The following is a 13,961-nucleotide window of genomic DNA, read 5'->3' as shown; positions in this document are numbered from 1 at the left end:
ATTTTCTGCCTGGCAGGGATGAAATTAGCTAAAATCTCATTCACTTTGCTGGGACTGTAAACTGCTGTTTTTTTTCAGCTGTGTTTCCACAACATGAGACCTTAGCCTAAAGGGATTTTCCAGGATAAATTAAAAACTCACTGGGGGAAGGAGGTATCAGCAGTGTTGTCATCAGAACCCAAGGCATGAACACTGAGATCAGATCGGCCACAGTCACCAAAGTGTGAATTGTGCCCTGGGTGCCATTTTTTTCAAAGATAGTTGAAACCTGATGCAAAAAGGATAGGACTCAGCCAACAAAAATGGAAAAATGTGACAGTTCTGCGTAACTCTCTGCACTTCTGGTGCGGGTTATCTGTGGAGTGAAGGGAACAAGAGGGGTAGGAAAATATAATTTTTTTTCGTATTATCCACCCCCAGGATTTACTTTACCTTGTATATCTATTTCACAGTTCCTGACCAGACTAACACTTTGGATTTTGTTCTTTTTTTCAGAAACTTTCATACATTGCGTATGTATGATATAGCAGAGTGCCTCAGTTACTTGTACTTTTTCCTTGCAGCACTGGGGTCTTGCTTTTGACTCCTACCAGACGCAACATCTGCAAGGAGTTTGTAAACTCTGTCTTAGTTTACGTAGGTGTCTTACGGATAATCTTTCACAGCAATATAAGCAAAGGTAAATAATGAGCAATAGCACCCACACAAAGGGAAAGAACACACAGACGAGGACTTTGTTGTGGTCATCTTGGAGCCCAGAGTACCATTGCTACACACTAACTAGTTTTTGCTATATATACTCTATCTTGAGCATATAGTAGCTGCCTATGCGGAGACACTGTTTCCACTTATATATTGCAGTCAGAATTAAACAGTTATTTCCATAGATGTGTCCAGAGCTGATCTTACTGCAGCAGAAGTTCTACCAGTTCTTGTACCTCTTTAATTCCAAGTAACTGAGGTGTTAAGGCATTGAATCAATAATCCCATGGTCTGTGCAATATTGATAAAGGAGAGCTCATAAAGTGCTGTGTCAGGACCATCGTGCATATTGCAGTACAAGCGCCGAAATGAACCAGTCCCTGCATGTTGAAGTTTTGTACCATATTTTCCTAAAACCACAGCAGAAATACAGTACATGACTAATAATGAGCAAAACTACAGCGTGTGAATAAGTCCTTAGAGTTCACACATTGCAGTCAAATTGAGTTTTTTTAGCCATAACTTTCAAAATTATTTGCGCAAATCTTTGTGATGTGTAAACTCATCATAAAGCTTGGAAAAATGGAATTCCATAGAATTATGGATGAGAAGTGAATGAATCTCATCCACGTGCTCCAATGAAAGCTTGTGGCAGAGTGACCTTTACTGTGGGCGTCACTCTGGTTTGCTAGGGATTGTCCCACAAAGATGCTTGCATGTGTGATGCAAAAAAAAAAAGAAAAAAAAAAGTGTGTTTTTTTTGCCCCAATGATTTTTAGGGAAACAAGATGCTGAGTGTTTATAAAGAATTTCCATATGGAAAATGAACAGTGTGGTAACATTGTTCACAAATATTAATGATTAATATGATTAATAGTGAAGGAAAGCTGAGGGGCAATAATATGCCAACATACACTAGAAAATGAAAATATCTAATCAGTATGAGCACCCACTAGAGGAGAAGTCGTGCAAGTGATGATATGGCCCTGATCTCAACATCATCCAGTTTGTCTGGTGCAGCATCCTGGAGTTCTGCTATTTTTTGTGTTTGTTGTGCCTCCATGTTGGTATGTCCCATCTACTATGTTTAATGTTATATGTCTTTGTTATGCAGCTTTCCCTGGCGTTTTACCTCCTCAGAAATCATGCCTTGGTTCAGCCATAGACTATCACAGGCCACTGGGCGGGGTTGTAGAAAGACTAGTCTTCCCAGAGACTGTTGGAATTCAGTCTAGTGCTAGCAGTCACCCTGCACAGTTCATGCTGGGCTGTGAAAGAGGAAGACCCAGACTGGCATTCAACAGCCGCCAGCATAGACTCTAGGAGGAATATTCAGCACCTCAGGTGCATCCAGAGACAGTCGTGAGTCAGGGAATTCATTTGTGCATCTCTACGGGAACACTTGTCAGCCGTGCCAGGAGGAGCAATGGAGGAGAAACTCAGTCAGGCCTAGTCTCCAGGTAACCAAATCCCTGTCAGGATTCCTTGCCCCACTACAACCCAGGTGGGGAGCGGCATGAGTGGAGGAGTAGTTATAGACTGATATCATTGAGCCTGTAACTTCTCTGGGCAGCCTCCTATGACCAAGGCAGGGAGATTGGACTGTGAACTACTACCCCCATCTACAAGCTGCTGGTTCTGCTGTTCATCCCAGTTAATAAACAGTTACTTGGTTGTCACTGCACACCTGGTCTCCTGAGTCATATCTGCTTCACCATCAGGGCCCTTTTGAACACCACCACACCAGCTCAGAGAGGAGAGGTCCCCTCTCCAAACTAGAAGTGGCCAGGGGGAAATACTACTACCACCACCACCACCACCATCTGGTAGTGCTGCAGGATCCCCCTCGACTGTGTCTGGCCCTGGAGTGGGATTGGGGTGTATGTGGAGTGTGCTCCCATCCTGCGGTCTCTTCCACTAGGTTGCAGCACTGGGATTAAGTGAAGAGGCAAAAGGATTTGACATCATCTGTGTTTGGTTCTTCATGATGTTTGGAACAACCTCCTTGCGAAGTTCCTTGAACTACTGTGTATAAGTGTACCTAGAAGAATTGATGCTGTTTTGAAGGCAACAGGTAGCTTTCTCTCTTGTTCATGCACTTATTTTTTTTTTATAATTGACAAAACACTTCGATTTTTCAAGGAATTCTTACTTTGCAGCCTTTTCGAACACAGCTACCTAAAACTTGTTCACAGTACAGTATAATGATACAGTCGCCACCATCTTGCATCTATAGCATCGTATAAACTATGGCTTTCTATCTATCCAGTGTCCACAATGAATGTATTTCCCATCATCCAACTTAAAAGAAACGCCTTATGAAACCTATTAGAGAAGATCCAAGGCACAGCGCAGGTAATTATCTCCATGCAGATGTCCAGTCGCCCAGCAGAGAGCGATGCTTTCGGAAGAGACTTGCTAATGAAACGGCTCCTCTACTGAAGTTTAGGTAATGAGATACTCTGTATGTGTCTTGTGGAAACTGCTCGACAAAGCTACAAAACCAGATGTGTTAGTCACCATGAAGATAACAATGTTGTAAGAAAATACTTGCTGACCTTAATTAGAGTTCATCATACAAAAAGTCTTCGTCCAAATAAACTACATTTTCTTTGCTTGCTTTTTCAACTATCATCATAGATAGAAGACGGGATTGTTATTGTTCTTGCTCATTATTTTTGCTCAATTAAAGCCCGCTTCTTCTCTAGGATCATGACAACTGGATGGCGCTGTCATAAGTGGCCAAGTCATGTGTAGAAACCCTTACATGTATACATTATTGCAAAGTTATTTCAAGGGATTGCAATAATAATTGCCGAAAGTGATCAACCATGCATAATAAAAGTGTAATATGGTATTAATAAAAATATTTAGCCATAAATCAAGTTATTCTTATCATTTGTGATTGTAACATATAGATTGTTATACTCTATCGTGGTGACATCATGGTTTGTGAGGAGATTCCTAGTATATACAGTAATGGTACATGCAATGCTCAGAATAACTCTAGGGGGTTCCATTAGGTTGGAGGTCCGGAAGTGATCATTCGATATGGTCTGACTTTCTTCACCCCCACAAACAACATATTTGGTAGTATTATTTTTTGGCCATTTAATTGTACATCTGTCCAAGCAATATATGGGCTCCTCATGTCTGCCAGAGTTGGGTTTGTTACAGGATGGCTTGTATTTCAGGCTCACAGAGGTCAGGAGTAAATAGAGACTATGGGCAAAGGTTTTCTTCATAAAACAGTTTATAAAACAGCCCATGTAGTAATTTGGTTAATTCCTTGCATGCTGGGTATTACATAATCCACTAAAAGGAGAATTTCTTTAGATATTTTAGATAACTGGGCAGAACATAGAAATACTCTCCAGATGTCATGGTCCAGAAAAAGAAGGCTATGCACAAACCCATCCGAAAGATGACTTTAGGATGTGGAAGACTGCTTCCAAAGCAGAGTATTCACCCTATGATTTGAGTAACTATGGAGTTCCCAGGAAGAGCTTCTTGTAGCAGGTGGACAAGGCCATGCTATTGTTATTGTATACACATCATCTTGAGCCAAAGTTAAGGCATATTTAAGGGGAGTCTGGGAAGACGTCAGGAAAATGAATGTTCTGCCAACAGCTCTCATATGTCTATAGTCAGTTTCATTCTAGCAACTGTTCCTCATCTTCATTTTTCAGGTTCACTAGGTATTTACTATATATGACAATTTTTTTTTTGTTTTATGGCATTGTTGTTTTGCCTACATTGTAATACTCATTTGTAATCTCAACAGCATAATAGAATTAAATAATAAAACTTTCTGTATGATAATGAATGCTGCAATTGTGCAGTCTGTAGCTGTAGAGCAATGGGTTTATTTCAGGGCCAACTATAGAAACAGGACGTTGCAGCTCTAGTCAGCCATTGGTAGTTTTGTAGCAGAGTTGTCTAGCCAATAGGAATATAAATAAATCTTTTCTCAACTCCCTTTTTTCTCCACTCTTTCCATTTTATTTTTAATATGGAACCCTTCACGAATTTGCGTGCCATCCTTGCGCAGGGGCCATGCTAATATTCTCTGTATCGTTCCAATTTTAGTATATGTGCTGCCGAAGCTGGCACCACTCTTTCCATTTCTGTAAAAGCAGCTCATACACACTAAATATATATTGGCACAACCTGCTGATTTCTAGATTAGTGTGCATGTATATAGGGGAGTCAGGCAAAATATCTGTTGGACGAATAACTATCTCATGGATGTGGCCAGCTTTACGCCACTCTATATAATTGTGACACTGTTCCTTTTGTGCTCAGTTGGCAAAGTACACAAAGAAAAGGAACCCTACAATAAGATGTAGGAAACCTACAACCAAACCTAGAATTTGCAATGTAGACTCCTTCAAGCCTTAGGTTTTCTGTTCAGTTCAATGGTTGTCACATCCTAAGAGAAGATGTCAAAACATTACAAAACATAGCGAAGTATGAAAATAGAACTGGAAACGCACCTCAATACCAGTAAGTGTGCTTATAAAAGACAGAGTCAGGATGTTACGTATCAGATATGAATCGTCTTCTACCAGTCAGAATAATGAATACAAGTATCTGACCAGATGCCGTAGGTTACAGCTCATTTATGATGATTTCATAACATCTTATTAAATCAGCCTGTCTCCAATAACCCCTATATTTCATTTTAGCACAGTCTTATGGTAACTATCACTCATTTTATGACCATTAGGTCCGAGCCCATACAATTAGCATCATCTATGGGAGGACAGCCTTTTAACTTCGAGGCATACCAGAAGCCTAAGTGTGTATTTATAATAGTCTAATGATCCTGCCGTAATGGAAAGAGACTGGAGGACACAAATCACATCTCTGCATGTCCTCTCAGCCTCAAAGTTACAAATGTGCTTACATGTGCCCAGAAGCCATGACGTGCAAGGAATTCAACTTCAGCTCTGTTTAGCTTCTTGCTTACAAACTTCAGCTTTTGGTGTCATTGGCTATTGCTCATACACTGCAGTTTTGATGCAGTTTTAGTCGTGTTTTTGTTGAGGGTGATATACAGAGGAAAAGTAAAAAAGGAATTATAAGTCTCGACTTTTGAAAAAAATTTAATTTTGGTTAAAAACTGTATAAAAATATGCACAAACCAGTAGTGTCTAAATGACAAAATGATCTGCATTGTGCTTAGTGGAGCGTGTACAGTGCCACACGGAGTCCCTACAGCTCCATAAGTCTTGTTGTATGGAGCCATATGACTAAAGTATTCTCTCCTACAGAGAATAATTCTGATGAAACATAGGATCATTTATTTTCTGAATGGATCAAAAAGGAAAAATCCTCTTTATTCCTCTCTATAAAGGCATATTGAGATTCGATGTAAGCCCATAGTCTTCTACAGGGCTGTACTACAGCTCCAAACAGCGCTGGAAATTGAGCTTGTATGTATGTATGTATATACCATTTGTGTAATAAGTTGTACTTACATAGTTACATAGTTATTATTATTATTATTATGCTTACTTATATAGCGCCATCATATTCCCAAGCACTTTACAGATATTGTCAGTCACTGTCCCATATAGGGCTCACAATCTACATTCCCTATCAGTATGTAGGAGGAAACTGGAGCACCCGGAGGAAACCCACACAAACACGGGGAGAACATACAAACTCCTTGCAGATGTTGTTTTAAAGGTATACTTGGTTCCAGGGCCATTTTTAGGAAGTAGCATTCTTGACGATTACCCAGGGTCCCAGTTCCTTGAAGCTTCTAAGAACTGGCTCCAAGTAACAATCTGAGAGGGAATCCTTTAAAGAGGACCTTTCACCATATCTGGGCACAGGCAGTTCTATATACTGCCGGAAAGCTGACAGTGCGCTGAGTTCAGCGCACCGTCGGCTTTCCCGATCTGTGCCCGGTGTGAGGAGCTTAGGGCCCGGTACCGTAGCTCTTCTATGGTCAGAAGGGCGTTTCTGACCATTAGCCAGAGACGTCCTTCTGCCTCGCGGCGCCAATCGCGCTGTGCTGTGGAGCGTTCCTCCCGGCTCTCACAGCACAGCGCGATTGGCGCTGCGAGGCAGAAGGACGTCTCTGGCTAATGGTCAGAAACGCCCTTCTGACCATAGAAGAGCTACGGTATCGGACCGTAAGTTCTTCACACCGGGCACAGATCGGGAAAGCCGACGGTGCGCTGAACTCAGCGCACTGTCAGCTTTCCGGCAGTATATAACACTGCATGTGCCCGGATATGGTGAAAGGTCCTCTTTAAAACTACATTACTTGCCAATAACATTGCTTTATAGAATAAATTATGATATATTAGTGATTGACATATTAAGAATAAGAGTAAAAAGACATAAAATAGAATGTAAGAAAGTTCTCTATACTAAATCCTTTCCTCCCTTTTGTTACAGAGAGACAAACTAAAATAAATCTGACCTGTAACCAGAAGAGCATGACTCTATTCTAGATATAATCATGGGAGCAATAAGACTTAACCTACATTCTGGAGGTTATACAGGTGCTAGAAATACTGTGACCTGAAGATTAACCATGATCAATAAAAGCAAAGCCCTACAAGTTTCATAAAACCCATCAAGAGCTACAGTAACTTTCATGTGGAGTCAAAGATTGGAATATTGTATAGTATATTGTGCTTAGGATTGCCTGGAAGTAACTCCTGACCATCTCTTCCCCATTTAACTGAGGCACCCAGACCCCACTTAACCTGCTATATCAGCCACATATAGAAGATGTAAGCAGTGTATACACATTTAATAGAAATAGTGACCGCCAGAGACACAGCTAGTAATAATAGCAATAGTTTCAAAGCTCCCCTCTTCAATAAATTACCAAGTCAACAGTTAGTGTTGAACCATGCTCTCAGTATGTCGTAGACAATGGTAAGAATATGTTGGAGGTCGTACAAAACATGGAATTATAACCAAGACCACACTGTACCAGCCTCAGTGTAAAGAAACATGTTGGTGGTTGAAGCTTGGTGGTGGAGACTTCCTAGGCTCCGAAAAAGAAAGAGATCCTCAGCCACATGCACTATGTACCTGCCCTATAATCTGGTTGTAGCAAAGACATCCACTTTTTAAATGTAAACCAAGAACTAGGTGCCATATCAGAAATGGGATACTTAAAAGCAGTTTAGTGCTCCTTGTCCTTACATAGAGCAGAATGGAATTATTCTAGCCTAGGCAGGACATCACTCCATGATAATAGAATCTTGAATTTACATAATCCACAAATAATTTGTCATGGATCTATTAGAATGCTAGTAAAACATTGATAACTGTTGATAAGCATAAAAAAGAGGGGAACACATAAAAGTGGATATGATATGGATTGGTAGAAGTATGTCTGGATGGAAGAGGATGGTTAGAACTATTCAAGATAGCCCCCACGTAGCGAACCCGAAGGGGTAGTGGAGTAAGGGCTCATGGCTTAAAATGGGATGAGGAGCAGTTAGGTCAAAGAAAGTTTAGAGTGGGTTCAATAATGGGAAGGACCAGAGATTAAAGAGGATCACTGTGCTCAATCGGATGTCATATGGATAAGCTTTATTTCATTCAAAGACACTACGCGTTTCGGCACATGCCCTTTTTCAAGTGTATTGACTAAATTACACAAAATAAAATACAAAACACAAAAGATTAACTGCATCCAAATATGTATCACCATGCACACAACCAACTAAGGTGAGAAGCTTTCTTACTCCACTTCTCTCCTTACCAGACGGTACCTCACCATATGCAGCTCGGTGCTGTTCACTGTTCTTTGTCTCTACATAGAGTGGGTTCAAGGAAGGGACAATGGGTGGGGTCTGCAGTAAGTTTGGTGAATATCATTTAGTGCTGGTCAGGCATTAGCCTACAGGAGTTTGAAGAGTGAACTTGTCCCGCCTGCCCTCCCTTAATATATTCTATTTGTCATGGCAGCGTGCACAGGAGGGGTCTTTGGAGGTACATCGGGGGTGGAGGACTGAGGGGTCATCTTGACCCAATTGGTAGTACGGATGCTGGAATGGATAACAAGTCCTGTGATCAGGATATCCAGGACATAATTGCCTCCGATGGCGGTACCCCTGGGCTAGGTGAATCACGGAAGGGGGTAATAATCTCAGGTGCTGGTGGTGTCTTGGGGGTGGTGCAATTCCTGGGCTTATGTTGCTAGGATTGGATGGTTATGTAAATGGAGAGTTATAATTGATATGTAAATGTTATGCAAATGATGGTTTGTTGTTACAATGTTATTTATGCTATATTTATGAATATGGTAATCTAAAGGGTCCATTTAAGGTGTTATGTTAATAAAATGCCGCTGCGGCCTATTCTTCCAATCTATGGTGTCAGTGTCTTTATTGGGGTCAGGCAGGTAAGACAGGTTGGGGGGATAGCTACCCGGCTTAGCTAGGCCATTTTTATAGTCATGGTTATCTGTAGGTTTGTCATTGTGCCAGGCAAACAGAAATAAAAGAAATATGTGTGTTCTTCTACAGCTTATGGCTGCGGATCCTGCTGTAAGAAAGGCAAGATCTCATTAACTTCTCAGCTCAAGATTTACTATAGGGATATTCATTCTAAACCTTGAACCTTTTCCAAAATGACAGCACTAATGGAAAAACCACAAAAGAAAACCTGATGGAAACTTATTGCAATTCTAACAAGTCTTGCAAGGCTCTTTTTGTCTTTTTGATGATCCTGAAGTTGTTCTATAGAAACAGATGTTATTCCAGATTGAGGCGCATCCTAGCTGGCCGATCTTCAATATGAAATCATTATCGATAAATCATTAAAAAATCAAGATGGTTCTCAAGCTATATAGGGAACATCAATGTTTCTATGACATCTCCAGCTACACAAAAATAACACCCTCTGGTTCCTCCAGTGAGAATATAAGCCAGAGGTAAGACATTTGTGAGTGACATTTGGCCCATAGATTTCAGGCTGTCGTTTGGCCAGTCGCCATCTATACCTCTACTATAAATCTACAGCCAACCCAACCAGTAACTCATAGACAGAGACTAAAATGACAATTCTCTCTTGAATCTATAGTCAAACCCATAAAATATAGTCTCATGATAAAATATCAATATACATTTTCCATAACCCAAGTAAAGCTTCAAATCTTATCCAATTTATTTGTTTGCAAATCTTTGCTTAGTATATAAATGGGAATAAAGACCAAGTGTCCTGAACTTGAGTTCAACATATGAGTCAACATCTTTTCATTGTCTTTTAAAAGGGACAAATGGTTTTATGTTATTTAGTGAGCAACTTGGGCAGATGCCTAGATCTTATTTGTTCAAAGAGGACATGAGCAGACAAGTGTGCCATAATAAAATTTATCACAACGCATATGGTGCAATCCAATATAAAGTGTTATAGAAGTTGTAATGATATTAGAAAAAGGATCTGCTTTATACCAAACGCAGTGCCACTGTAGTCCATAGTCGTAGTCTTGTATTATATCTTGGTCCCCTTTGAGTAAATGTGGATGAGCTGCTATGTTAACTAAGCAAATGGATTTACAGTCCTATGAAAAAGTTTGGGCACCCCTATTAATCTTAATCATTTTTAGTTCTAAATATTTTGGTGTTTGCAACAGCCATTTCAGTTTGATATATCTAATAACTGATGGACACAGTAATATTTCAGGATTGAAATGAGGTTTATTGTACTAACAGAAAATGCGCAATATGCATTAAACCAAAATTTGACCGGTGCAAAAATATGGGCACCTCAACAGAAAAGTGACATTAATATTTAGTACATCCTCCTTTTGCAAAGATAACAGCCTCTAGTCGCTTCCTGTAGCTTTTAATCAGTTCCTGGATCCTGGATGAAGGTATTTTGGACCATTTCTTTCTACAAAACAATTCAAGTTCAGTTAAGTTAGATGGTCGCCGAACATGGACAGCCCGCTCTCAAATGATCTGAAAACAAAGATTGTTCAACATAGTTGTTCAGGGGAAGGATACAAAACATTGTCTCAGAGATTTAACCTGTCAGTTTCCACTGTGAGGAACATAGTAAGGAAATGGAAGACCACAGGGACAGTTCTTGTTAAGCCCAGAAGTGGCAGGCCAAGAAAAATATCAGAAAGGCAGAGAAGAAGAATGGTGAGAACAGTCAAGGACAATCCACAGACCACCTCCAAAGAGCTGCAGCATCATCTTGCTGCAGATGGTGTCACTGTGCATCGGTCAACTATACAGCGCACTTTGCACAAATAGAAGCTGTATGGGAGAGTGATGAGAAAGAAGACGTTTCTGCACGTACGCCACAAATAGAGTTGCCTGAGGTATGAAAAAGCACATTTGGACAAGGCAGCTTCATTTTGGAAACAAAAATTGAGTTGTTTGGTTATAAAAAAAGGCGTTATGCATGGCGTCCAAAAAGAAACAGCATTCCAAGAAAAACACATGCTACCCACTGTAAAATTTGGTGGAGGTTCCATCATGCTTTGGGGCTGTGTGGCCAATGCCGGCATCGGGAATCTTGTTAAAGTTGAGAGTCGCATGGATTCCACTCAGTATCAGCAGATTCTTGAGAATAATGTTCAAGAATCAGTGACGAAGTTGAAGTTACGCCGGGGATGGATATTTCAGCAAGACAATGATCCAAAACACCGCTCCAAATCCTCAGGCATTCATGCAGAGGAACAATTACAATGTTCTGGAATGGCCATCCCAGTCCCCAGACCTGAATATCATTGAACATCTGTGGGATGATTTGAAGCGGGCTGTCCATGCTCGGCGACCATCTAACTTAACTGAACTTGAATTGTTTGTCCAAAATACCTTTATCCAGGATCCAGGAACTGATTAAAAGCTACAGGAAGCGACTAGAGGCTGTTATCTTTGCAAAATGAGGATCTACTAAATATTAATGTCACTTTTCTGTTGAGGTGCCCATACTTTTGCACCGGTCAAATTTTGGTTTAATGCATATTGCACATTTTCTGTTAGTACAATAAACCTCATTTCAATCCTGAAATATTACTGTGTCCATCAGTTATTAGATATATCAAACTGAAATGGCCAAAATATTTAGAACTAAAAATGATTAAGATTAATAGGGGTGCCCAAACTTTTTCATAGGACTGTAAATCCCTTTTCTTTTTAAACTCACAGATTCCCTTTATTCCAAAAAACAACCAGTTTTAATCTCATTGTCACAGGGAATCTAGAAAAAGATTTTCAGGGTCCCAATATATAATGAGTGCAATAATAGTGTCCTAACATAATATTATTATGTTATATATAATATAATATTATTCACATGAATCCCATCCACTTTGCAAGTACTGTATAGCGCCGCGATTTTTCCTGCGACGCGGGAAAATAATAATAATAATAATAATAATAATAATAATAATAATAAGTTATTTATATTAGCTGTTGTTTATGCCCAGCAAATACAACTGGACCATTCTGTGCCAAATTTGGCAGACACTTGTAGAATAATCTGATTTTAGGCCGAGATTCAGCTCTCTCTGCAGCATTGTTATCAACATATTCACCAAGACAAATGTCACAAGCATCACTGGCTTCCACATCAAGGCCCTTCCTCCATATCACATGACTCATATTAGGTCCTTCATTCTTTAGCTTCCCTGACATACGCCATTATCAGTAGATCGCAGCACTCACTCCCTGTTGCTTTATTATTCATTATCACAGGTTTGTATGTTCTTAATTTTACTGACAAACCATTATCAGAAGTTCCCCATAAACATGGACTGCATTACAGCGATGGAAAGTTGTCCTTCATCAGTGGCGGTCGCCAGGATTTGCTTGTTTTTACTTTTCGCCTTCTTATCTGCCAGTGGCATGCCGTCACTTTACTACATAATCCCACATGGAGGTCTTGTCTATACCAACCAACCACATTAGGACGTTCACTTTCAAAGGGCTCTTGGATAGATGACAGCTGACAAGTGATCTTCCTGATCTTGGTGTATAAATAATTGACAACTAGGTGTTACCATTCTCTTTGACAATAGGGCATGTCACACTGTGTCACTATGTCACATGTCACACAATGGTGTCAGGTAGACACTCTGACACAGTCCAATAAGAGCTGACACCGTCAGACTGTGTATGAAAACAGCAATGGGAATGCTCACTTTGCAATGTATTGGTATTTTTCTAGAACAGGGGTCGGCAACCCCTGGCACGCGTGCCAAGAGTGGCACGCGAGGCATATTTTGCTGGCACGGCAGCCAGCCTGCAACCTTCATGCACTAAATTGAGAGAGAGAGAGCGTTCTTTCAGTGCTCTGCTAGAGCTGCGGAGTAGGACACGCCCCCTTCTCTCCCTGCCCACCAATCAGAGGTGAGCCTCTCACTGTACAGGATAAGGGCTCCCTGGACCTGCTGTTACACGTGAGGAGCTCCTGCCGTCTGCAGCCCTGAGGAGGAGGAGAGGAAGCAAAGTGAAAGTAAAAACACCAGGTACGTGTGTTACTAACTATTCTCATTAATGTCAGGCATTTGGTTTTATTAATTTAGTTTTAGTAACTCCATGTGCCTCACATTAATAGCAGTTAACCCCATCATGTCCCTCACATTAACCCTGTGTTACTCACATAAGGGTTACTGAGGTGTGAGACATATGGAGGTAATAATAAAGGACCTATATAATGAAGATATTCACTTATTACCTCCATATGTCTCACATATCAGTGTCCCTTATATAAAGTACACAGGGGGTTAATGTGAGGGACATGATGGGGTTAACTGCTATTAATATGAGGCACATTGAGTTGTAACCTGCAATGCACATGACCAGACTCTTTATCTACAACTGTGGGTAAAAGTACAGACCTATATATTTCAATTGACCCATATATACAGCCATTCTTTTTGTGGCTGTGTATCTGGGCCAAATTGAAGAACTGAAAACTATGGAGCAGGTCCTATATGTGTCCTATACATCCCCTATATCTGTCCTATACATCCCCTATATGTGTCCTATACATCCCCTATATCTGTCCTATACATCCCCTATATGTGTCCTATACATCCCCTATATCTGTCCTATACATCCCCTATATCTGTCCTATACGTCCCCTATATCTGTCCTATACATCCCCTATATGTGTCCTATACATCCCCTATATCTGTCCTATACATCCCCTATATCTGTTCTATACATCCCCTATATCTGTCCTATACATCCCCTATATGTGTCCTATACATCCCCTATATGTGTCCTATACATCCCCTATATCTGTCTGCATTTGCA

The 13,961-nt window shown here is 40.5% G+C and overlaps 1 protein-coding gene and 1 non-coding gene across 2 annotated transcripts in view; both read right to left on the bottom strand.

Moving 5' to 3' along the window:
• SEMA4B (semaphorin 4B) overlaps positions 1 to 13,961 on the bottom strand; it is a 186,297-nt gene that overhangs the window by 137,943 nt on the left and 34,393 nt on the right. The window lies entirely within an intron of this gene.
• LOC142205358 (U6 spliceosomal RNA) lies at positions 4,709 to 4,815 on the bottom strand. Its single transcript, XR_012716372.1, has one exon. It is a non-coding gene; the product is annotated as a U6 spliceosomal RNA (small nuclear RNA).

The sequence above is a fragment of the Leptodactylus fuscus genome, chromosome 5, assembly GCF_031893055.1.
Source record: "Leptodactylus fuscus isolate aLepFus1 chromosome 5, aLepFus1.hap2, whole genome shotgun sequence".
NCBI lineage: Eukaryota > Metazoa > Chordata > Amphibia > Anura > Leptodactylidae > Leptodactylus > Leptodactylus fuscus.
This window is presented reverse-complemented; position numbering and strand designations above follow the sequence as displayed.